This window comes from Gastrolobium bilobum, unplaced genomic scaffold (assembly GCF_033153095.1).
Source record: "Gastrolobium bilobum isolate Gb01-03AN ecotype WA unplaced genomic scaffold, APGP_CSIRO_Gbil_v1 utg141425, whole genome shotgun sequence".
Taxonomy (NCBI): domain Eukaryota; kingdom Viridiplantae; phylum Streptophyta; class Magnoliopsida; order Fabales; family Fabaceae; genus Gastrolobium; species Gastrolobium bilobum.
Window position 1 is genome coordinate 18,700 of NW_026897535.1, and position 11,393 is coordinate 30,092.

General features: G+C 37.2%; 1 non-coding gene across 1 annotated transcript; it reads right to left on the reverse strand.

The window, feature by feature from the left end:
* Positions 1–10,991: 10,991 nt before the first annotated feature.
* Positions 10,992–11,098, reverse strand: LOC133307775 (small nucleolar RNA R71). The gene has a single exon (XR_009751086.1). It is a non-coding gene; the product is annotated as a small nucleolar RNA R71 (small nucleolar RNA).
* Between the last annotated feature and the right edge of the window lie 295 nt (positions 11,099–11,393).

Below are 11,393 nucleotides of genomic sequence, written 5' to 3' on the forward strand. Positions count from 1 at the left end.
GGACGCGGTCCCAGACGTGGATGAGACAAGGGGGGCCAAATATTTACGGCATCATTATGGAAATAAATAAAGGCCCTCAAAGTAACTCTTTAGGAGTAAAGAAAATATCTGCTATCGATATGGTATGAAAGGCTATAGGTCACGAATCTGTCGTACTCCAGAATATTTTGTTAAGCTTTATCAAGCCTCAATCAAGAAAAAAGAAAATAATATGGAAACAAATTTGACCTTCAAAAATGATACTAAAACAAATTTTGCTTATAAAGAGGATGATTTTGCTGGCCTTACTGATATTACACATCTGAATGTTGCAAACTTCTTTGAAGATAATAATTGATTTATTTAATTAGCTTGTTTCTTTTTAATGTAATTCTTCCTTTAATCTTATTTCTTTTCCTTTACATATCTGTTGATGCATTTTATTTTAATGAAGAACATGGATATTTATGATATTGATTGTTTCTTTTAAATGTATTTATTTTATGTTCTTTTAATTTTATTTATTTACATCTACATGACTTTTAATTATTTTTATTTTTATTTTTATTTTGGTAAATAAAGAGGGGAATAAAAACCCCAAACACAACTCAGATCATAAAGATCCTACGAGAATTACAAACTAAAGAAAAATCAGCCAAATAAAATGGCAAAATCCCAGCCGGAGGGTATTGAAACACAGTAAAATTATTCTCCATTGGATGATCCAAAGGATATTTAGATAGCCAGTCCGCACATCCATTACCTTCTCTAAAGACATGCACCAGCTGAACCTCCCAGTCTCTATGCAACCAAGCTCGTATGTGACAACCAAGCTCGTATTGGAGTCACTAGACGGGACTCTCGAGCTGCTCCGCCACTCTTGGAGAGCAAAGTGATCACTGAGCTAGCATCACTTTCTAACACACACCGTCTCCAGCCTCCATTCTAAGCCAATTCAAGACCTTTAAGAACTCCCCACAGCTCAGCAACAAAAGCAGAACACGTAATATGATAGGCAAACCCTTGAATTCAGGAACCAGTTTCATGCCTTATGAGACCCCCACATGCAGCATCACCACCAGCAATTTTGGCGGCCCCATCTGTGTTGATTTTAATCCAGCCAGTCTCCGGAGGATACCAAACCACAGGAAAGAAAATCGATCTCCTATTAAATCTACCATCCTGATACTGTAACCAAGCATTTGAAATTTCATGGACTTTCTTTTCTATCGATTGGCTTTTATAGGCCAGCCAATTCTCATCTTGACCATGCACCACTTCATTTCTCCACCTCCAAGCACAATCTACTATTATAGCAAACACAGCGGGCCATTGAGCATTAAATTTCGTGAAGACATCATTCTTCAAATTCAACTGCAGCCAGGTAACCAAATCTGTATTAAAAAACAAATGAAAGAAATCGGGGTTAATTAAATCCATCCAAACCTTCTTGATTTTAATACAATCTCTAGCCATGTGGATTATAGATTCATCTTCCAGCTGACACAGAGGGCAGATGGGGAGAGACATATCCAATCTGGCCAGCATGCTTCTTGTTGGCAGCCTATGATGAGCAATTTTCCAAAGCAAGACACTAATTCTGTGAGGAACTTTTAACTTCCATATAGCCGACCAAATATCAATTTCTCTGTCATCAGCACCATCCTGATTGAGTAACGCACTATACAAGTGCTTAACAGATAAACTACTGGACCCACTGATATGCCACCTAAGACAGTCAACCCTATTATCCAATTGAGGAGGCAATATACTTCGGATTGTTTGGATAGTACTATCTAGAAGGAAATTAGCCATAGCTTCACAGTTCCACAACCCATCATCTGTCACAAACTCCCTGACCTTTCTACCACTTTCTGCCTGGGGGAGCATAGAAATTGCCTTACTGGCTAAGTTGTTTTCATGATTCATCCACTTATCTTCCCAAAAATTGATTGAAAGACCATCCCCCACTTCCCAAACCAACCTAGGTTTCAGTTTATTTCAATGAAGAATATGAATATTCCTCTTATTTGAAAATGGAAGAAGGCAATGTTAACATAATAACCGATAGTACAAAATTGATTTAAGAAAAAAAACATGCCTTGGTAAATCAAAAATTGGCATGACCGGTTGACCATCCCGGATCAAATGTGATGTGAAAAATTATGGAAAATTATTATGATCATACATTGAAGAACCAGAAGATTCTTCTTTACTGCTAGTTCTCAAGAGAAATTATCACCGGCTAAAGTTGAGATTCAATTTCTTACATTTTTAAAATACATATAGGGTGAAATATATGGGCCCATTCACTGGACCTTTCAAATATTATGAAATTAATAGATGCATCTACAAAATGGCCACATGTAACTCACATCTTGATATTTGTGAGGTTGTTTGCTCAAATGATAGTATTAAGAGTACAATAAAGACAATTCGTCTTTATAATGCTGCTGAATTTATATATTAGCAAAATTATTTATTAAATGTCTCCAATTTATTACTAGAACATTGTCTATGAGAACAAAGCTTCCTATTTTTGCATGGAAATATGCTATATTTTATGTTGCAGTACTTGTACGCATCATGCCAATAAGTTATCACCTCCTCATTACATTGGCTTATGGTCGGGAGCCAAATAATATTTTTGATGTGCGATTTATATTCTAATTACTCCACCACAACACACAAATATAGTTGAGAATATATGTTGGATATCAATTTCCTTATATAATATCTTGAAATAATGACTGGAAATTTAGTGAATTATTGTTATCAGTCTTTCCAACATGAGGGGGAGAGAATAAACAGTTGGAAAATATATAATGCATTATCATTATCTCATAGATCCTCGCACGAAGAAAATATGAGCAAAAGGATATTATACATTGATTGCCAGATGATTTAACTGACCAATAAATCTAATATTCCAACTGTATATGCTCCAATTTATATTGTACATAAAAAAATGATCGGTTCCAAGGATAAAAACCCTAAAAAAGGGAGGAAAGGAGCAAATGATTAAGATGGTCATAATATGGAGACATAAAGACATAACTTTGATCAAACCTCAAGGGAGGTTCAGGTACCTGAAAATAATGAGAATGAAGAGATCTCTTAGTTATGCCATTATAGGAAAAAGTTAGAAATGTAAAGATATAGTTGTCGACAATATTTTTGCATAAAATGAAATGATGAAATAAGACGAGGATCTTAAAGATAAATTTGTTGATGATGATTGGCCAAATCATAAAGACGCAATTCAATTTCAAAGGTTTTTGGATCTATAATCCAAACATATGAAGGTGTAAAGCCTGTGGGGTACAAATGTGAGAAAATTATAATGAGAAAATAAAGTGGTAAGATATAAAATTACACGACTTTTAGCACAATGATTTTCACAAAAGGCTGGCATTTATTATAAAATATATTCTCTTGTGGTGGATGTAATCACCTTCAGATATCTTATTAATCAAGCAGTATATAAAAAATTGGCATGCGTCTAATGGATGTTGTTATAGAATATTTATGTGGCTTCTTCGATCGATAATGAAATTTATATGAAAATCCTAGAAGGATTTAAAACTGTTGAAGCATATAAGAATTCCCGAGAAATTTGTTGAATAAAGCTTCAAATATTGGTAAATGGATTAAAGAAATAAAGGCCTATGTGGTATAATCTCCTTGATAAAATATTTATCATTTGACTTATAATTTAAAGAGATTGTACATGGATAAAGCAAAAAGATGGTACATGGATAAAGCAAATCCCTTGAGTACCCCAATGAGATCGTTCGACATAAATAAAATATCTATTTCACCCCCTTGAAAAATAAATTTCTAATCTTGAAATGCCAATGGGGCATAAATAGCGTGATAAAGGAGATTAATTATATGGCTCAGTTGAGGGGGAGATATTGTGATGATATTTACTCATATGATAACTACAATAAAAATTCAAAAGGAGAGTTATAAGAATTGCACTCTTTTTCCTTTTACCAAGTTTTTCTCCCACAGGGTTTTTATTGTGAAGGTTTTTAATGAGGCAATCTATTAGCGTATCATTAAGGGTGAACATCCAAAGGAGAGTTATGAAAATATCAAATAAATGTATGTTCAACTTTCTAACCCCACATCTTCTTCCTTTTTTACCCTCACATTTTTACTTTCTTGTTTGTGAGTCTATTAGCAGGATCATACTCTCATCTAACACGAAGATACTAGAATAATTATAAATGCAAGTCATTTACCTAAGCAACACAAAGACGGATCCCAAACAAGATTTCGATTGCAAGTGGAAGCATAATTATTTCATGGCATTCAACGAATTCGTTCAAGTGATAATTTGATAAATTTATTTACCAAGGCATTTCCTACTTCAAGTTATGAGATACTTTTATACAAGATCGGGATACGTAAACTCAGATATAATAAATAAAGTTATCATTAGGGGGAGTGAAATAAGTGCTGCACTCTTTTTTTCCTTCACCATGGTTTTGTCCCATTGGGTTTTTCTGATAAGGTTTTTAATGAGGCAGCTTCTCATACATATTTCTTCTCAATAGGATTGTTGGACATCCAAGGGGAGTATTATAATAATTTATTGCATGTCCAATCCGTTATATAACCGTTAGAGACGTTATGACTGTTGGAGACGTTATGGCTGTCGGAGACGTTATGGCTGTTGGAGATATTATGATCATTGGAGAATAATTTCAGTTATTGTAACTTTGATGTTTCCCAAAACTATAAATAAGGCATCATTGTAGTATGACAATACAACCAGAATATATTTTCTTATCTCTTTTATCTTTATATTCTAATTCTTATTCCTCTAATTCTTAGTAATTTTATAACAGAAAGATTGTTTTTTTTTTCATTTGCGAATTGAATTTTTTTAAGGGGCGTTCTGGTAATGTGTAATTCATTTATGACTAGAGCCGTCAAAACGGGCCAGCCCGGCACGTTAGGCCCAAACCCGCGTGGGCTAGGGCCAAAAAGCCCACATATTAAACAGCCCGCACAGGCCAAAAAATTATATAACCCTTCGGGTTAAGGCCAGCCTGCGGGCAAAAAATCAATTATGAAAAATAATTACAGGATTGAATTGAGCACATTCCACCAATGATTTTTACAAATTATGTCCTTGAGTTGTATGCAAAATGCACATTAATACATAATTAGGGTATTGACAAGAATCCTGTGCCTAAGATTTTTCTATCTGGGTAGTTGATACATAATTACAGAACGTCGTGACACTTGAAAACAGGTTTCAATGACTTCAATCCCACTTATAACTCACGTGGGAAGGGAAAAAATCAAAACCAGTCAAGAACCTGCAGAGGCTTGTTAAGATCCAAAACAAGAAAATTATGCTGAAACAAAATGCTAAATAATGTTAGTGGTAGCTAAATAATAACTCTAGCTAATTAAAACATGGAAAATGATAGTTTATCATACATTATAAACCAAATAAAACTCTGTTTCTGTTGGGAAAATCGGTTCCCTCATATCAGCTCAGGGGCCTTTGTACGGAAGTCAATCAAAAATATCCTTATCTCGGATCTCGGTAATACCTCGGCCTGAACTTCACCAGGTCGGGCAGCGCAGCGGAAAAATCAAAACGAAAAACAGGAGAGGGAGAGGGAGAGAGAGAGAGAGAGAGAGAGAGAGAGAGAGAGAGAAAGGGAACACAACCAGTTTTAACGTGGGAAAACCTTCTGCAATGAAGAAGTAAAAAACCCACGGGACCTAGTCCAGATCAGAAATCCACTATGAAAAATAATGGTTACAAATAATCAGAATCAAATACATCAATGTGGTGGTTAACTCAACCTCTCCAGCAATGGTGATAATCAAACTACCCTAGAGATGTTTCACTCAAACTCTCTCTAGAGATCTCTCAAATGCAAAGCATAAAGCTTTGCTCAAACAATCAAATAATTATCTCTCAAATTTTCTCTCTCATTCACTTAACCTAGTATCCACCCACAACTAATGAATATATAGAGGAGGTGAGATCTAGGGTTAGGGTTTTTAGGAAACCCCTCAATGGGCTTGGGCTTAGGATTGAAGGAGGAAGCCCAACAAATCTCCCCCTCTGACTTCAATGCATCGGCTTCAGCATCAACCCGGCTCCTTCACAGCTGATGGGACGTAAATTCGTTCTCATCTAAGCCCATTTTGATGACAAAATACCATACGTTCCCTCATCTTATGAGCAACTTAAGCATGAAAATCATTTGTTTTACGCATTTGTGACAAAAACACAGTGGGGGAACGGATGGTAACGTATTCCTTTAAAATATATTAAAAGGGGAACGGACTGAGACGCATTTAATGCACCTGCTCCATTCATTTAATGCTTCTGTACACTTTGCAGGTAACGTAGAGTTAAAGACTTCTAAAAAGCAAGGCAGTGCACCAACTGAGCAGCTGGAAAAGTGAAAAGCAGAGAATCAAGAGTTCTCATTGGCGGAAAACAAAAGCAAAGCATGGGAAGGTATGCAAACAACGGCTAATCATCACTAAACCCTGTTCCATCCAGCAATTCACGCAAGCTTCACTCTCTGCTGCCACAGTCTCGTCCCCTTATTCAAGCAACTAGCTCCAAAGGAATTACAGTCTTGCCACTCCTCTTCCAGCTATAAATAGGACCACCCTCACACAAAAACATCATCGAATCGTGGAGGGTTTGCAGTCCGAAAGGAAGAGATCACTTAGTAGTAGTTAGTAACTTAGTTTAATTTTAAGTTGTAACTGTAGTTAAGTGACAACCCCTCTTCTCTTCTCTGTAAACAACCATCAAGACTCCTCACGAGCAAATACTCATCTTTCTCTATTTTCTGTTTCTTTTTGTAAACTGTCTTTTAAATTAATATAAGTGTTTTTCTCTTCGTTACAATCGTTATCTCTTGACTGAATCTCGGGTCTATGAGATCTCAGTTGAGAATAATTATGTTTAAACTATCAGCTATGAGCTGAACAATCTGTGGAACGGGTAAACTGTGAAACTCTTAAAGAACTGTTTTCAAAACTCTTGACCGAAGCTTTTTGTATTTCTTTGGCTAAGTAAGCTATATTCATTGTGCGCCAATGGAAATTGGGTACATACTGAGAAAGGAACTTAAATAAGGAAGGGATTTCAGACAGCTTAGCCATTGGGGGAAGGTAGATCTCATGGCAAAAACGCTACTGGTCACCTTAGGAATAAGGGGCCAACTCGTCCATTTTAAGGTTCTGAACTAACTACCTGTTGGAGTCAAGGGAGCCATAGGAATATGGAAACTTGTGAGCCATCTAGACCATGAGCTGAGGAATCAGAGTTGGCAAGCAAAGAAATTGGGACAAAGCCAAAATGTGCTAAGTGTAACACCCCGTATATATCCGGTAATGTTATCATACTATCGTATTAAGCAGCGCTTAATTAAAAAAGCGGAATATCTTTTTCTTTTCAATTATGAATTCATTAACATTACCAACTTGCTTATTAATCAATTAATAAAACATCGCCTGTATGCAATTGCAATAAAACAGCTAACTGAAATACCTCATTAATTAAAATAACATAATGTATGGCTCTAGTCACGGAACTACAACACGTAGACCAGACCAACTAACAGTTTATACAACTCAAGTCAAAGGTACTAACAACATAGTGGCATGGACAACCCCATGCTCACCCAAATAAGGCAACAAAGCCCAACATCAGTCTCAACTCAAAACATAAAGAGCAGAAAACATAAACAGCATCCAGTCCAGTCATGCTAGCAAATAAGCAGTAAGATCATAATCAGCTAAGCTCTGGCCTCCTGCAGCCAGAGGCATCAGTCACCATACTACCTGAACCTGAAATAAGCATTCCCCAAACGTGGGGTGAGATCTCTAAACAAGAAATCTCAGTAAGGAAAGGGGCCCTCAAGGATCTTCCACCCAAAGCTCACTTACATGTGCAATATAAGTTTAAAAGCAGTTCATCAATATCATTTCTAAAACAGTACAATGCAGCAGATAATCATGTCATGTGTGTCAATTCTATTCTACTGGCCAGAGAAACGCAGGAATAAGTATACGTCTATTACCCACAATTAGTGCAAGACGCCACTTGCATTCACCCCGGATCACCATATCGTATGACGCCACATACTCAGGCTTACCGTCAAGATGAAACAACACATGCATATTAAAAGCCATTACACAAAAGCTCAACAGCATTTCAAATAGTCAAAGCATGTAACACAGCATGCATATAACCATACCCCCATGGGACATGGTCGAACTACAACATGGCTAAACCGAGGACACGAAAGCTTACCTTGCAAGCTAACACCCAAAGCCAAGAGTCCATAGCTCAAAGTCCAAACACAGCAGATTCACAATCTGTTATGGACCAACAATATATCAATAACATGCATCGCAAGCATACAATATTAAGACAATGCCTTTCCATTACGTTTTACGTCTTAAAGCTTCTCACAAGCCATAAGCCCTTAATCATACGATTATAACTTACATTAATTAATTACAGAAGTTCAACTTCCTCAAACTAGGGTCCACAAACCCATATATCAGTTCTGGATGAACAGTACGCTACTGTTCCTCGCAAACCCAGAATATCCGGATATTCCTCGGGGACATATCCGGATATGCAATATCCGGATATCTCACAAGCAATATCCGGATATCCAATATCCGGATATCACTCTGGAAATATCCGGATATCAATATCCGGATATTCCACGTCAAATATCCGGATATTTCGCGACAGAATGCATTTTCTGCATTTCGCGAAGATATCCCTCCAAGGTTCCATTTTTAACACTTCCAGAAGCTTAAACATGCATCTTAAGGTTCATTGAGGTTCATATGACGGTTGGTTACTTGTTTAATTCATTAAACATGCCAAGATTTCATCTTTAAGCAACAAAACTCAAGACCAAGGTTGGTACAACTTACCAAAGCTTAAACTCAGCAAAATGGGTGCTCTTGGAGCTCATACAACAGCTCCAAGGTACTGACTTCAAGGGTGCACGAAAATATCACCCAAGAAAGGATCTTTCTTCACAAAGAAGGCTTCTTGCACCTCAAAAATACCAAGACCAAGGCTCCCACAACCCACCAAGTAAGTCAGCCCCCCCTTCAACAACCCAAACAGTGGCTGAACAACAAGAACACAGCCCCCTCCCACTCTCACAAGGATCCTTCTCACAAGCACCAAGTGTTTAGTGAAGAGAAAAGGAAGGAAAGGGCTCACAAGGCTCACAAAATGGTGAAGAAGCCAAGGAATAGAGCAAGGAGAAACTGGTCAGCCTCCAAGTCACGTAGCAAATGAGTGGCACCTAGGGTTGAGTGCCAACTAAGGCTTATATAGTCACTTAACCAATTAACACACAGTATTAACTTTAATTGCTACGCTAAGCATTTTAATCCCAAACTTTGGATTCTTAACCTACTCAATTTTACAAGAATTATCATATTTTTCTTATAATTTTCGAAGCACCTTTCCGGTACGCGCTTTTCATAGCCAGTACCAGTTTCTGGCACCAGTTCTCATTATTTTAACTTGAAACTCGTTTTACAAGTCCTACATGTTATTCTAGTAATTATCATTCACTTATTATAATTTTCTGGGATACTTTTTCGGTACGCATTTATACCGATTAGCAGAACCGGTATCTGCATTTTTCTCCCGAAAAGCGACTTTCAGCATTCTTAATCACTTACTATAATTATTAAAGCCTCATAATAATTATTAGGGTCAATTATGGAATCATTTCCTATTTTCTCATACTTTATTAATTAAATTCCTTAATTAACAGTGCGGGTTCTTACACTAAGTCTTGAGCAGAGAAAACAACCCCTTTAAGAGTGAAGCAGTGAATCTGTTCCTTCTGTTAAACTGTTTTAACCACCACCCTGTTGTCTCTTGATTATAGTTATTTCTGTTTTAGTAGTTTTTATTTTATTTTATTTAGTACTTATAAAAACTCCAATGATTATTATCTCACCTTCTTCTAAACAGGAAGGATCACATACATAACGCAGCGAGCACCTGTTTGCCATCAGATTGAACCTACTGTTCCTAAGGAACGTTGTCAAGACAGTAGGGAACGTTTGACCAGATAGTTCATTTATTAACTTTTCTTCTCATTTTCATTCTTTATAAACAGTGATAAAACAATAATTAGCACTCTATCCTCGTGGGAACGATAATTTGGGCATTAATACTCCCTTTATTACTTGATGCGTGCACTTGCGCACTTGGGTTGGAACTAAGGGATGAATCTGTGTTCTGCAAGAATAGAGGACCGTCCCCTATCAGAACTTATATTTTTGGCGCCGTTGCCGGGGATAGAAACACTAACTATTGTTCTTATCATTGTTTTCTAACACATACTGTATATCTGACTTTACTTTTATATTTGTTTTCTCTTTATCACTGAATCTGCTGTGCATATATATATACCCTGTGCTATTGGTTTATGAGTGAAGAGTTTGAAACAGACTTTGACCACTCTATTGAAGTACCTGAGTTTCTCTTTGATCCTGAGCCAGAACGTACACTCCATAGGAGAAAAAGTAACCTCAGGGAAGAATTTCCTTAAAACATGGCTGATCATAATAATAACAATGAAGAGGTTCCCCCTGAACAGAACTTCAGAACTTTGGCTGCTCTTTTCAGGAACAGACCAGATAGGGGAGTAATCCTTCCCCATATAGCACCGAATTTTGAACTAAAACCTATCATGTTCCACATGATTAGGGAAGCAGGGGTCTTCAATGGACTCCCAACAGAAGATCCTTACACACACCTCACAACATTCCAAGATATTTGTGATAATTTTAAAGCTGAGGGTGTAACAGAGGAGAGCATGAGAATGAGGTTGTTCCCTCACTCCTTGGGCTTAAAAGCTAAAACATGGATGACAACTCTCACCCCTGGATCAATCCACACATGGGAAGAACTCTCTAACAAGTTCATAGAGAGGTTTCTCCCAATGTCTCGACAAGTTGATGTTAGAGCTGAAATCTCTAACTTCAGAATGTTTTATGGAGAAAATCTCTATAAAGCATGGGAGAGATACAAGCACATCATAAGAAAATGTCCAAACCATGGGGTAGAGAGTTGGGGAGTGTTACAATCTTTCTATAAGGGACTTGACCATACTTCTCAATCTCACTTAGATTTTGCTGCAGGAGGATATTTCTTTACAGGAACACTTGAATCAAGGTACGAAATCATAGAAGGGACTGCTGAAAGATGTCTCCAATGGCCAATAGACAGAGTGAGCCCAGTGAGGAAGCCAGGCATGCTATAACTGGATAAACAAACAGCCATGGAAGCCCAGCTGGCATCACTCATGAATGAAGTGAAGAACCTGAGAGCTGACTAAGCAGCACCAAGGATGGAAGTC